Consider the following 12,500-nt stretch of genomic DNA (forward strand, 5'->3'; position numbering starts at 1 on the left):
GCAACTAATAAAAATATAACACAATTTACCTTCTTGGTATACCAATTTTCTTTCTTTGCTGCAGCTTGTTGAAAAATTCACCACAATTCAAAAAAATAGGCGCCGTTACACACAATGTTTGTTCAGATTCCACAAAAAGCACTAAATAACACTAAACAAACTAAAAAATATCAAATCTGAAATCTACAAGTTACAAGTGACCAATTTACGTTACATTAATATAATCTCAAGTATGTCGAGGCAGAAAAGGAGAGAGAGAGAGAGAGAGAGAGAGAGAGAGAGAGAGAGAGAGAGAGATGTCTGAACGCTACGCGGTTTTAAGATGTAATGAAATTCTCTTCCTTATGGAAGCTGGACAGTGGAGATGACACAAAACGTTTTGGAACACAGTTCTTCCAGAAGCTTCAAAGAGTGACGCAACTTTACAAAGAAACTGTGAAATCTACACGTGGCATTCGGCAACAAAATACATGTATGAAACAGTCTGCTCAACAAAGACACGTATTCGATTGAAGCAAAAGTCCCTATCAGATGTGATGACAGAATTCCCAAAACACAAGGAAGACCTGGAGGTCTATAATCAAACGCGTTGACAGATTAGGAAAGCAAAGCAGAAACTTCGGGGTCTCTTATCGCAAGGCGTTGACATAATAGAGAAACAACTCTAGCTTCGAACGGATAATCTCTCTCTCTTTTCATACTATGTTATATATTCTTTTACATTATGTTACCCGAAATCTGAACACAGATATTAAAAATCCTAATTCTAAGCTAGCTAGGAATCTGAAAAATGTTGCAAAATTTTATACATAACATTTTATACAGTCAAAGAGGGGATAAATGCATTTTGAAAGTAGCAATATATAATATATATATATATATATATATATATATATATATATATATATATATATATATATATATATATATATATATAGTGTGTGTGTGTGTGTGTGTTTGTGTGTGTGTGTGTGTGTGTGTATCCGAAGTAGAGCGAACTAGATATCAAAACGACATTTGTAGCTGAATGTTTGCATATAAAGTCACGGTTATATGGTAAAATTTCATATAATGTATATGTATGTGTATAATATATATATATATATATATATATATATATATATATATATATATATATATATGTATTATATATATATATATATATATATATATATATATATATATATATATGTATGTATATATATATATATATTGTGTGTGTGTAATATATGTAATATATAACCTACTGGGGTAACATTTTACCAGACACGTATATAATCATGATAGAGACGATTCGAGAACTTTTAGCATTCCATTTTTATGTCACTTCAATATATTGCATGGGTATTGAAACACCTCGTGATATAGTGGTGTCATAAACATTTTTTTTTTTCATCAAATGACTATTGCCAGTGTTCAATATAAATGTCACCAATGTCTGTCTGCTACATTACACTCGACTGGACTTTTCATTAGTATGACCACCGACCCCCCCACACCCCATTTCTACCCCGTTATTCGATACGTCCTTAAACTATGATGCTAAATAAATTCCCATCCGTGTCCAGTGTCTAAGTATTTTCACTGGCAATCGAATCTCTATTTCAACATCTGGGTACTTGAATGTCGTCAGATCTCAGAAAGTTGAAAATTGGCCAGATTAACTGTCCTACTAAACAGGAACAATCTCCCAACCATTATAGAATGAAGGTTAAAAGTTAAGTATATCTTAGTTTAACCAAATCACTGAACTGGTCAACAGCTCTCCTAGGGCTGGCCAAAAGGATTAGATATTTTCACGTGGCTAGGCACCACTTGGTAACCTAGCAACGGCACCTACAGCTTATGGTGGGATCCGAACCACATTATATCTAGAAATGAATTTCTAATCACCAGAAACAAATTCCTCTGATTCCACGATGGCAGAGCGGGAAATCGAACTCAAGACTACCGAATCGGTAGGCGAGCTCGTTAACCACTCGTCCAACCAGGAACTACAGAATGAAGGTGGGGAAGGTATTAATGAAGTCTTCAAGTCCAATAGATGATGAAGTTCTCCAAGCAACATGGAACTTCATAAAATACATTTTTCAACTTATTACTAAATTACCTTGGCAAAGCCTACATGCGGTCTTAACCTAGATGAAGTAAGGAAATCTAAGGTTTAAGGAAATTTGAGAACACAAATCATTTTCCCTGGAAAACGCTGGAAAATGTAATACAGTGAACGGGTCAGAAAGTTAAATGGCAAACGTTGGGGAGAAATAATATCATTGCCTAAAAGCAAAGATACTGATAGACGTATAAAATGAGGCTGTACCACCGGGGATAACAGGAAACTACCGGCAAAAACAGAATTTGAAGGACGTGGAAGGAATTCGATAAAAGACGGACTTTGACATTTTAAACAATTGATAAATTATAGGATACGCATAATTTATGTAAGTCAGTGCATCCTTCTGACAACCTTCTATGCCATAACCTCTTGAATAAATATAGTTATGTTTAGTTTCCTATACATGACAGATGATGAATATAGTTTGCATATACTATAAACTCCTACAATAACGGGCGTTACTTAGGAGTATATTGGATCCTTCTAGTCTGCAGATCATATACAAACTATATTCATCATCTCTGCCATGTATAAGAACCAATTCAACTCTCTCGATCTGTTTGCTTGTAATAATAAAGGTATAAACATTATTATAGTAGTATTATCACACCGATTAAAGGTATTTACGTTCGTTTATTGACTCCCAACATTAATAAACACCATGTGCCTAAAAAATACTCAAGATAACGTATTCTGAATTGGTAGTGGCTCCAACGTTTATATATATAATATATATATATATATATATATATATATATATATATATATATATATATATATATATATATATATATGATATATGTATATGTATATGTATATATATATATATATATATATATATATATATATATATATATATATAGTATATATATATATATATATATATACATATATAATATTATATATATATATATATATATATATATATATATATATATATATATATAATATGTATATAATATTATATATATATATATATATATATATATATATATATATATATATATATATATATATAAAATATATATATATATATATATAATATATTATATATATATATATATATATATATATATATAGGATATATATATATACTATATAGATATATATAGATATATATTATATTATATATATATATATATATATATATATATATATATATATATATATATATATATATATATATATGATATATATATATATATATATATATATAGTATATGTATATATATGCACTCAATACTCATTTATAGCGGCAGGATAAAAGGTGCTCACTCAATTTGTACGGCTTACGGGAAAGACCATTATCACGAAGGATAGAAAATTAGGTCAACATGAATAACATATTTATTTTACTAGACGTTATTTGTACGTAATTTGCAAATCTACTCTAGAAATTTCATTAGTTTATATTGTAAGCGGAATCAGAAGAATACCTTTAGCAATAATGCCGATTTATTCATGCTTCTAAACACTTTCTCCCCGATATTTAAAGATGGAATCACCCAAGTAGTAAAAAGTGCAAGCTGATGCCATCTATTGACGCCTCAGGAAAGCAAATCCAACCAGCTTCAAAAGTATTGTGTGTATGAGTGTTTTACCTTTGTACATCTTACCACAAATAACGACTGAAGATGAAACGACCGTAAGCAGTTTGAATAGTTATCCGTTTGTATCTATTTTATTCCATACCAATTACATTTTCATAAACGATAGACTTATGAACTAACGTAAATATGATCGAGTAATCAACCACTGTAATGCAAAGTATTTCGCATGAACTCGCTCTTGAAGTTAGAAGAAGCAATCAAAGATAAATGAATATAGCTTAATCGAAAAATACTTTGTTTTAAATGAATATAGCTTGGAAAATAGTTAACTGTGGTAGAACTGGTGATTGACAAGTCAGTTATCATAAAATAATGTCTCTATGCATCTAGAGTATTCGATTCTCGCATGAATATTTACAGAACTTACATTTGAGGAGCAATTATGACCGATATGAGTCACAATGATTTACCCCTTTTGAAGTATTATAGTAATGCATGAGTCGAGACATTACTTTCTATGACGACAGATATATATATAATTGTTCAATTTATCAAATTGCTCTCTGCAAATGTTATATAATCTTGACGTTGTACTTGATGTTGGTTTAGGGTCTTTGACAATTCGTCTAGTCGCCTTTAATTCCTGCCGTGTTTATCCGTGTTTATCGAAGCCACAGAAAGCTATATTTAATACAGAGATAGGAAAGGATTATAATTCTGTATTCAGTATATGCATGGAGCAACGTTTTCTGGCCCCTATGTCAGCCACAGAGCACACGACCTTTATATTCTGATTAATTCTGAAAATAAATTTTGTATTGTAGTCTTTAACCAGAGGCTCAATATCAGACTATGAGTTGAAGACTAATATAGGAAATTCGTGGAGTGGACCATGAATCGTAAGAGGGGTTATCTTTTTTTTAGAACACCACATACCAACACAGAATTGAATATTTGTGTCTCGTATTATGTGAATTATACCATATTCCTCAAACTAGTGGGCGTCTGTTCTATTTACCACAGGTTCGTCTTAGCAACCCTCAGTATCTTTGATATGTTCATTAACACATATACAAAAGACATTATATTATGCAATCTCTCATCATAAACCAGGGCAATGCTATTTCTCATCTCTTCTCAGATAGATGAGCCAAGCACCCTTTTCATTTGTTTGGAAACAAGGAAGCTCTATCAATCATTGCGTTAAAAATGACGTTTAAGCATGACATGTAGTTTCCCTTTATTAATATCTCTTTCAAACATTTATTGGCGTTAAGAACGTTGGAGGAAAATGTAATAGTTTTTCGTTTTATGAGCGTATAAATTTCCAGTTATCGCAAAATTACCCACAAAACAGAGTATAAAACAGCTAAGACAAAATAACATCCATATCTAGTCTTGTGATACAATTCAAAGCCTACCACGAATTTATTATTAATACAATTCAAAGTCTACAACTAATTCATTTTTATCACGATTCAAAATCTACCACTAATTCATTTTTATTACAATTCAAAGTGTACCACTAAATCATTTTTATCACAATTCAAAGTCTACCACTAATTCACTTTTATTACAATTCCAAGTCTACCACTAATTCGTTTTTATTACTACGTAGCATATTTATTGAGAAATGTTTCGACGACATATTTCTACTTATCGAAGACACCTTTGCCTTTCTGTAGGAAGCTTTCGAGACAATCTTTAAAAAATTATAAAATAGGAAATGAGAAACACATACTTTATATACGACTTTGTGCCGGAAATAAACTGCTCCTCTGTAAGGTCTAAAAAATATCTCTAGGGATTTCACCCTTCATTAACAGGTCGAGTGTGACTGGAGATTCTACTGTTCCTTGTTTCTCCTTTTGGGTATATTCTAACTTTAGGCATAAATTCACTGAAAAAGAACACTATTTATAAACACTGATGCATAATATATATATATATATATATATATATATATATATATATATATATATATATATATATATATATATATCATATATATATAAAAATATATACACACATATATATATAGATATATATATATATATATATATATGTATGTATATATATAGATATATATATATATATATATATATATATTATAATATATATATACATATATATTATATATATATATATATTTATACACACACACACACACACATACATATATATATATATATATATATCTATATATATATATATATTATTATATATATATATATATATATATATATATACATATATACATATATATACATATATATATACTATATATATATATATATATATACTATATATATATATATATATATATATATATATATATACATATATATATACATATATACATATATATATACATATATATATATATATATATATATATATATATATATATATATATATATATATACATATATATACATATATATGTATATATATATATATATATATATATATATATATATATATATATCATATATAGATATATATTCATATATACATATATATATATATATATATATATATATATATATATATATATATATATATATATATATATATATATATATATATATATATATATATATATATATATATATATATATATATATATATATGTATATATATGTATATATATATATATATATATATATATATATATATATATATATATATAATATATATATATATATATATATATATATATATTATATATATTGCTACTGTCAAAGTGCATATTTCCCCTCTTTGACTGTTTAAAGTATTGTGTATGAGATTGTGCCTCTTTGACTGTTTAAAGTATTGTGTATAAGATTGTGCAACGTTTTTCAGATTCCTAGCTAGCTTAGAGATAGCATGCTTAAAATGTGTGTTAAGATTTCTGCATTACATATTGGAAAAGAATATATAGCGTAGAATGTAGAAAGAGAGAGATTTTCTTTGTCCATTCAAAGCTAGTATTGTTTCAGTAACTTTTCATCTCCTCGAGATTAAGTGAGCTCGAGCCTTCGTGTTGTTATCAAAACATGTCAATCTTAATTATTGCTCAACCTCCATTTCGATCGGGTACGTGTCTGTTGAGGAGAATTGTCTTGTACAAGTATGTCTTTGATCAAGGCCATGTGCAAGTTTCACAGTCTGTATGTAAAGTTGCGTCATAATGGAAGTTTCTGGAAGAATTATTGCCCAAAACGTTTTCTGTCATCTCCCCTGTCCAGCTTCCGTAAGGGAGAAGTTTTTCATTTGAACGTAGATTCTCAAAGCGATCACATCTCTCTCTCTCTCTCTCTCTCCCTCTCTCTCCATCGCATAGCACTTTTGATTTTAAAGTAACGTAACGATTTCGTACTTATTGAATGGTCACTCGTAACTTGTAAATTTCAGATTTGAGGTTTATTAGAGTTTATTTAGTGTTATTTAGTCTTTTTTGTGGAATCTGAACAAACATTATCGTTGTAAAGGCGTCTGGTTTTGTGAAAGTGTGAAACAAGCTGCAGTAAAGAAAGAAAGAAGTTGGTATACCAAAAAGGTAAAGTATGTTATATTTTTATTAGTTGCAACTAATAACTGATAGGAACAGTGGTTAGGTAAAAACTAATAACTGATGGTTACAAAGTTTTGGTAAAAACTGATAACTAATGGTTACAATGTTTTGAGTGAAAAGATTTACACTTTTACACATTGCAATTTTTTGTGTTTTGTGTTTATTCATTTGAAGTGATATTTATGTTTTGTGCATTTGTCCATTTTCTTATTGAAGTGTGCCTTATTATTTTATATTCTGTGTGATTGAAGATTTTTACCATTTTGGTATTTTCTGCATTTGTCAGTATTTTCATTTGCATTCACTATTTAATCGACTTAGTTATTTTCATTAATTATTGGATGCCCATTTAATTAAATTTAACACTTGTGAATTAACTTGCATTTACTTAGAATTCTTTTCAAGTTATATTGTTGTTTAGCACTTGTGAATTAATTTAAAATATTCAACTATTGCCTAACACTTTTGAATTTCAATTGAATTAATTTTCTTGAATTTTTTTGATAAAATTAGTCTTTTTTTTTGATTTAATTTTAACTTAATTGATTCAAGAATTAATTAAACTTTACTTTGTTTCAAGTAACAGTAATTTTCCCTGATATTGTGAATTTCACTTTAAAATTTTGAGTTAACCCTCTTACGACCGATGGACGTATAAACGTCGAGTCAAAATGTCTCCCGTATGCCGATTGGACGTATCATACGTCGGCTCAAAAAAGTTTTTTTAAAAATTCGCGGAAAAATACTTATAGGCCTACCAGCCGAAAAACTTTTGTATCACGCGCCTTGGGGGATGCTGGAGTTCACGGATCAAGGCATGTTTTGTTTACAATCGCTACGCAGGCGCGCAAGCGCGAATTTCTTTCTTATCGCACTAAAAAGTATCAGTGACACATCTCGGAAATTATTTCGTCACTTTTGACATAATTATTGCACCATTTTAAATTATCCTTTACATGAAGTATTATATATGAAAATGTGCGCAATTTCATGCACAATACAACTAAAAAAAAAAAAATACTCATGATTGTAGTTTTTCTTTTATCAGTTTGAAATATTTCATATAAATAACGATAAGTGCAAAAAATTTCAACCTTCGGTCAACTTTGACTCTACAGAAAAGGTTCGAGAAACGCAATTGTAAGCTAAAACTCTTACATTATAGTAATATTCAATCATTTGCCTTCATTTTGCAACAAATTGGACGTCTCTAGCACAATATTTCGATTTATGGTGAATTTATGAAAAAAACTTTTTCCTTACGTTCGTGCGATAAAACTCTTCCGATAAATTTTTTCGTGCGATTGTCCTAATGTTTGCACCCTTTTAAATTTTAAATTTGCCGTTACATAAAGTTTTATATATGGAAATGTGCGCAATTTCCTGCACAATACAACAAAAAACAACCCATGGTTGTAGCTTTTATCAGTTGAAATATTTTACATATAAATAACGTTAAGTGCAAACATTTCACTTTCGGTCAACTTTGACTCTTACCGAAATGGTCGAAAAACGCAATTGTAAGCTAAAACTCTTATATTCTAGTAATATTCAATCATTTACCTTCATTTTGCAACGACTTGGAAGTCTCTAGCACAATATTTCGATTTATGGTGAATTTATGAAAAAAAAAAACATTACGTTCGCGCGGTAACTTCCGAAAAATCAGAATTTTTTTGTGCGATTGTCGAAATGTTTGCACCATTTAAAAATTAGCGGTTACATAAAGTTTTATATATGAAAATGTGCGTAATTCATGTAGAATACAACTAAAATGATTGAAGGTTGTAGCTTTTCTCTTTTTTCGAAATATTTGCATATAAATCACGATAAATAGAAAAAAAATCACATTCGGTCAAATTTGACTCTACCGAAATAGTTGAAAAACGCAATTGTAAGCTAAAACTCTTACGGCCTAGTAATATTCTGTCATTTTTCTTCATTTTGAAAAACAAAATTTTGAAGTCTCTAAAACAATATTGTGATTTATGGTGAATTTTGAAAAATATATTTACCTTCACTCGCGCGCCGATTCGCGGCCGCAAGTCTCCGAAATACGTACATGCATTATCCTAATATTTGCTCCTTTTCATATTAGCCTTTTTATAGAGTTTCATATATCAAAATGTGCGCAAGTTCATGAAGAATACAATAAAAAATAATTGAAGGTTGTAGCTTTTTCCATCTTCGAAATATGTCCATATAAAAAAATATATATATTAAAATTTCGACATTCGGTCAAATTTTAACTCGTCCGAAATGGTTTCGAAATCTGCAATTCTAATCTAAAAACTCTTACAGTATCGTAATATTCAATCATTTGGTCTTAATTTTGAAACAAATTGGAAGTCTCTAGAACATTATTTAGAATTACGGCGTGAATTTTTGAAATAACATTTTTTTACGTCCGCTCGTTACGAATTCGTACATCATTTTGTGATAATATTTTTCCGGTGTTGCTTTTATTGTTTTACAATGTATTATATACAAAATGATCGCAATTTAGTGTACAATACAACGCAAAAAAGTAACTGGTTAGCTTTGACCGTTTTCTGCACGCGTGATTTGAATACAATTATGTATGAATTTTTTTTTCGCTACCATATATCGCATTATTTACATATGATAATGATATTATTTTTTTCATTTCTGATGGTTGCATTTCTAAACTTCAGGCAATGACAAAAAAGGAGCCAAAAATGAACTCTTAATCTTCAAAGTACGCGCGCTGTATTTTTTTGAAAAAATTATTTTTTCCACTTCCGCGCTCACTCCAAACCAGGCCCGGCATACGGGAGAGGTTTGATTTTTTAGGGCTCCGGCGTAAGAGGGTTAAATGATAAATTTTTTATTTAAAATTTTATAATAAGTGTTTTCATTTCTAACCATTATATTTGCATTTGATTATATTGATGTTAGGTAGAAACATAGAGTGGTAATTGATCTATTTTCCTTCAATTAACTTGAAGTGACTTAGAACCAGGGAAGTACTTAGACTTCTGAAATCAGGGAAATACTTAGACTTTTAAAGTTGTTGATGGAGTGAATGCCCATTATTAATTTAGTTACCTACAAGATTACCAACTCACACCTGTTTTGATGAACTTAGTCTGATTTTCTGCAATACTGGTAAGTTGTTAAGGGATCGTTTAGTACCTGTGATGAGGGAGGGTTCAGGTGTGCTGGCTTTTTGTGAGGTAACAATTGATGAGTGGTAAGTGTAGTACCAGATACTTGGCACTTCGTCACAATATATATATATATATATAGGATTATATATATATATATATATATATATATATATATATATATATATATATTTACACATAAATATATATATATATATATATATATATATATATATTATATATATATATATATATATTATATATATATATATATATATATATATATATATATATATATATATATATATATATATATATATATATATTTATATATATATATATATATAATATATATATATATATATATATATATATAGATATATATATATATATATGTATATATATATTTATGTGTGTAAATATATATATATATATATATATATATATATATATATATATATATATATATAGATATGTATATATATATATGTATATATATATATATATATATATATATATATATATATAATCTTCGTGGCAATCTCTAAATGAAATTACGTACATGAAATCACTGTTTGCTTTTACCCAGGGACTCAAAATTTCCCGAAAAATAAGCAAAATAAAATATCCAAAACACAAATCAATTGGATATCTTTTTTTTTTCTCTAGTCAGTTGGAATGAAATGAAAACCTACCGGCATTGCTGAGGGAGTTTTGAATCTACTAAAAAAAAAAAAAAAAAAAAAAAAAAAAAAAAAACTACAAAGGATTTTTTTTTTTTTTGGGGGGGGGGGTATGTGTGGGGAGAGGCAGGAATGGTGTAACGATATATTCTCTCTCTCTCTCTCTCTCTCTCTCAATTGGAGAATATTGTGTTTTTTTTTTATTTATTTTCATAATTTAAGCATGAAATGTTTGGTTTTTCCAGGCTAAGCCGTAAGAGACTAATTTTTTAACGCAATAAAAATTTTGCCTTTCATTCATCCATTTTTCGTAATATTTTGGATAACGGGTAATCGGTTAAGTGCTTTCATCGCCTTACGTCATTGTATTGCTTGTTCCTCTTTCATTGCAAAGAAATAAAAAGTAATAATGGCACACAATGGAGTAAGCGGATTTCTCGTTTTGTTAGAAAATATTTATTTCTGTGTATTTGTATTTAGGCAGCAGACTTCCTCGTGTTTATGTTAGCTTCCGATCATCAGTGCGTTTTTTTTTTATACTCCTGGACATTAATATATCGAGTGCGGAGTGTTATATCAAAACCATACTACAGAATATTAAAGGATGCGAAGTAATATCTTATGATTTATCTAGAAAAAAATTAAAATAAGCTTTATGCACCAACACGTTCACCAATATATCTGCGTCGACCGAACAGCAATTGTTTTCGAATATATTTCACTTCTCCCCTTTTATGATGGAAAGGCCACTCTCCTAGCTTTCTCTTAGAAAAAACATACAGACCTAAGATGTGTGCTCTATTAGGACCAAACATTCAAAAACTATAAACTAAGACTACATTTTTCTACCAATAGTCCATTGTAGTATGTGTAATATGCATGCCTGCATGTCATGTTGCAAAGAAGATGATATGTGACTCTCATTCAAGACTGAAGTATGTTTTTGCGTTCACGGATTTGTATCACATCCAAGATAAAAGTAAGATATCAGAATAGAAAGGACCAACCAGGCGGTCCTCTTTCTTTGTCACATAAAGACAGAAAATCAGTTGCAAAGATACTCGACGATGTCTATCCTCTATATATATTCCGATAGAGATCCTTTCTCTGTTTTCACTCATGTATGCAAAGTAAGCTAAGAGGTACCCTGTAATTTTTAAGTTTGATGACGAGCTCATTCTTGAATAATAATTTTATCATTTTTAATATAATCGGTTGGTTTTCAACAGAACTACCTCAAGATCATCAGTTGAGTTTTGAAGTTTGTGTGATTTTCAATTACGCTACAAGATTCTACTTTACATTCGCCAAAATTCTACGCGTGCAGTCGAGTAAGAAGACAGACTGTCGTAAAAGAGTCGCACCTTTTAAAATTGTTGTTTAGGAAAGACTTTCGCTCTTCCTTTCCTTTTTTTTTTATACGAACGTTGCCTCTGCCTGCAATAGATAAAGCATCGATTCTTA

Source organism: Macrobrachium nipponense, chromosome 6, assembly GCF_015104395.2.
Source record: "Macrobrachium nipponense isolate FS-2020 chromosome 6, ASM1510439v2, whole genome shotgun sequence".
In the NCBI taxonomy this organism is placed as follows: Eukaryota; Metazoa; Arthropoda; class Malacostraca; order Decapoda; family Palaemonidae; genus Macrobrachium; species Macrobrachium nipponense.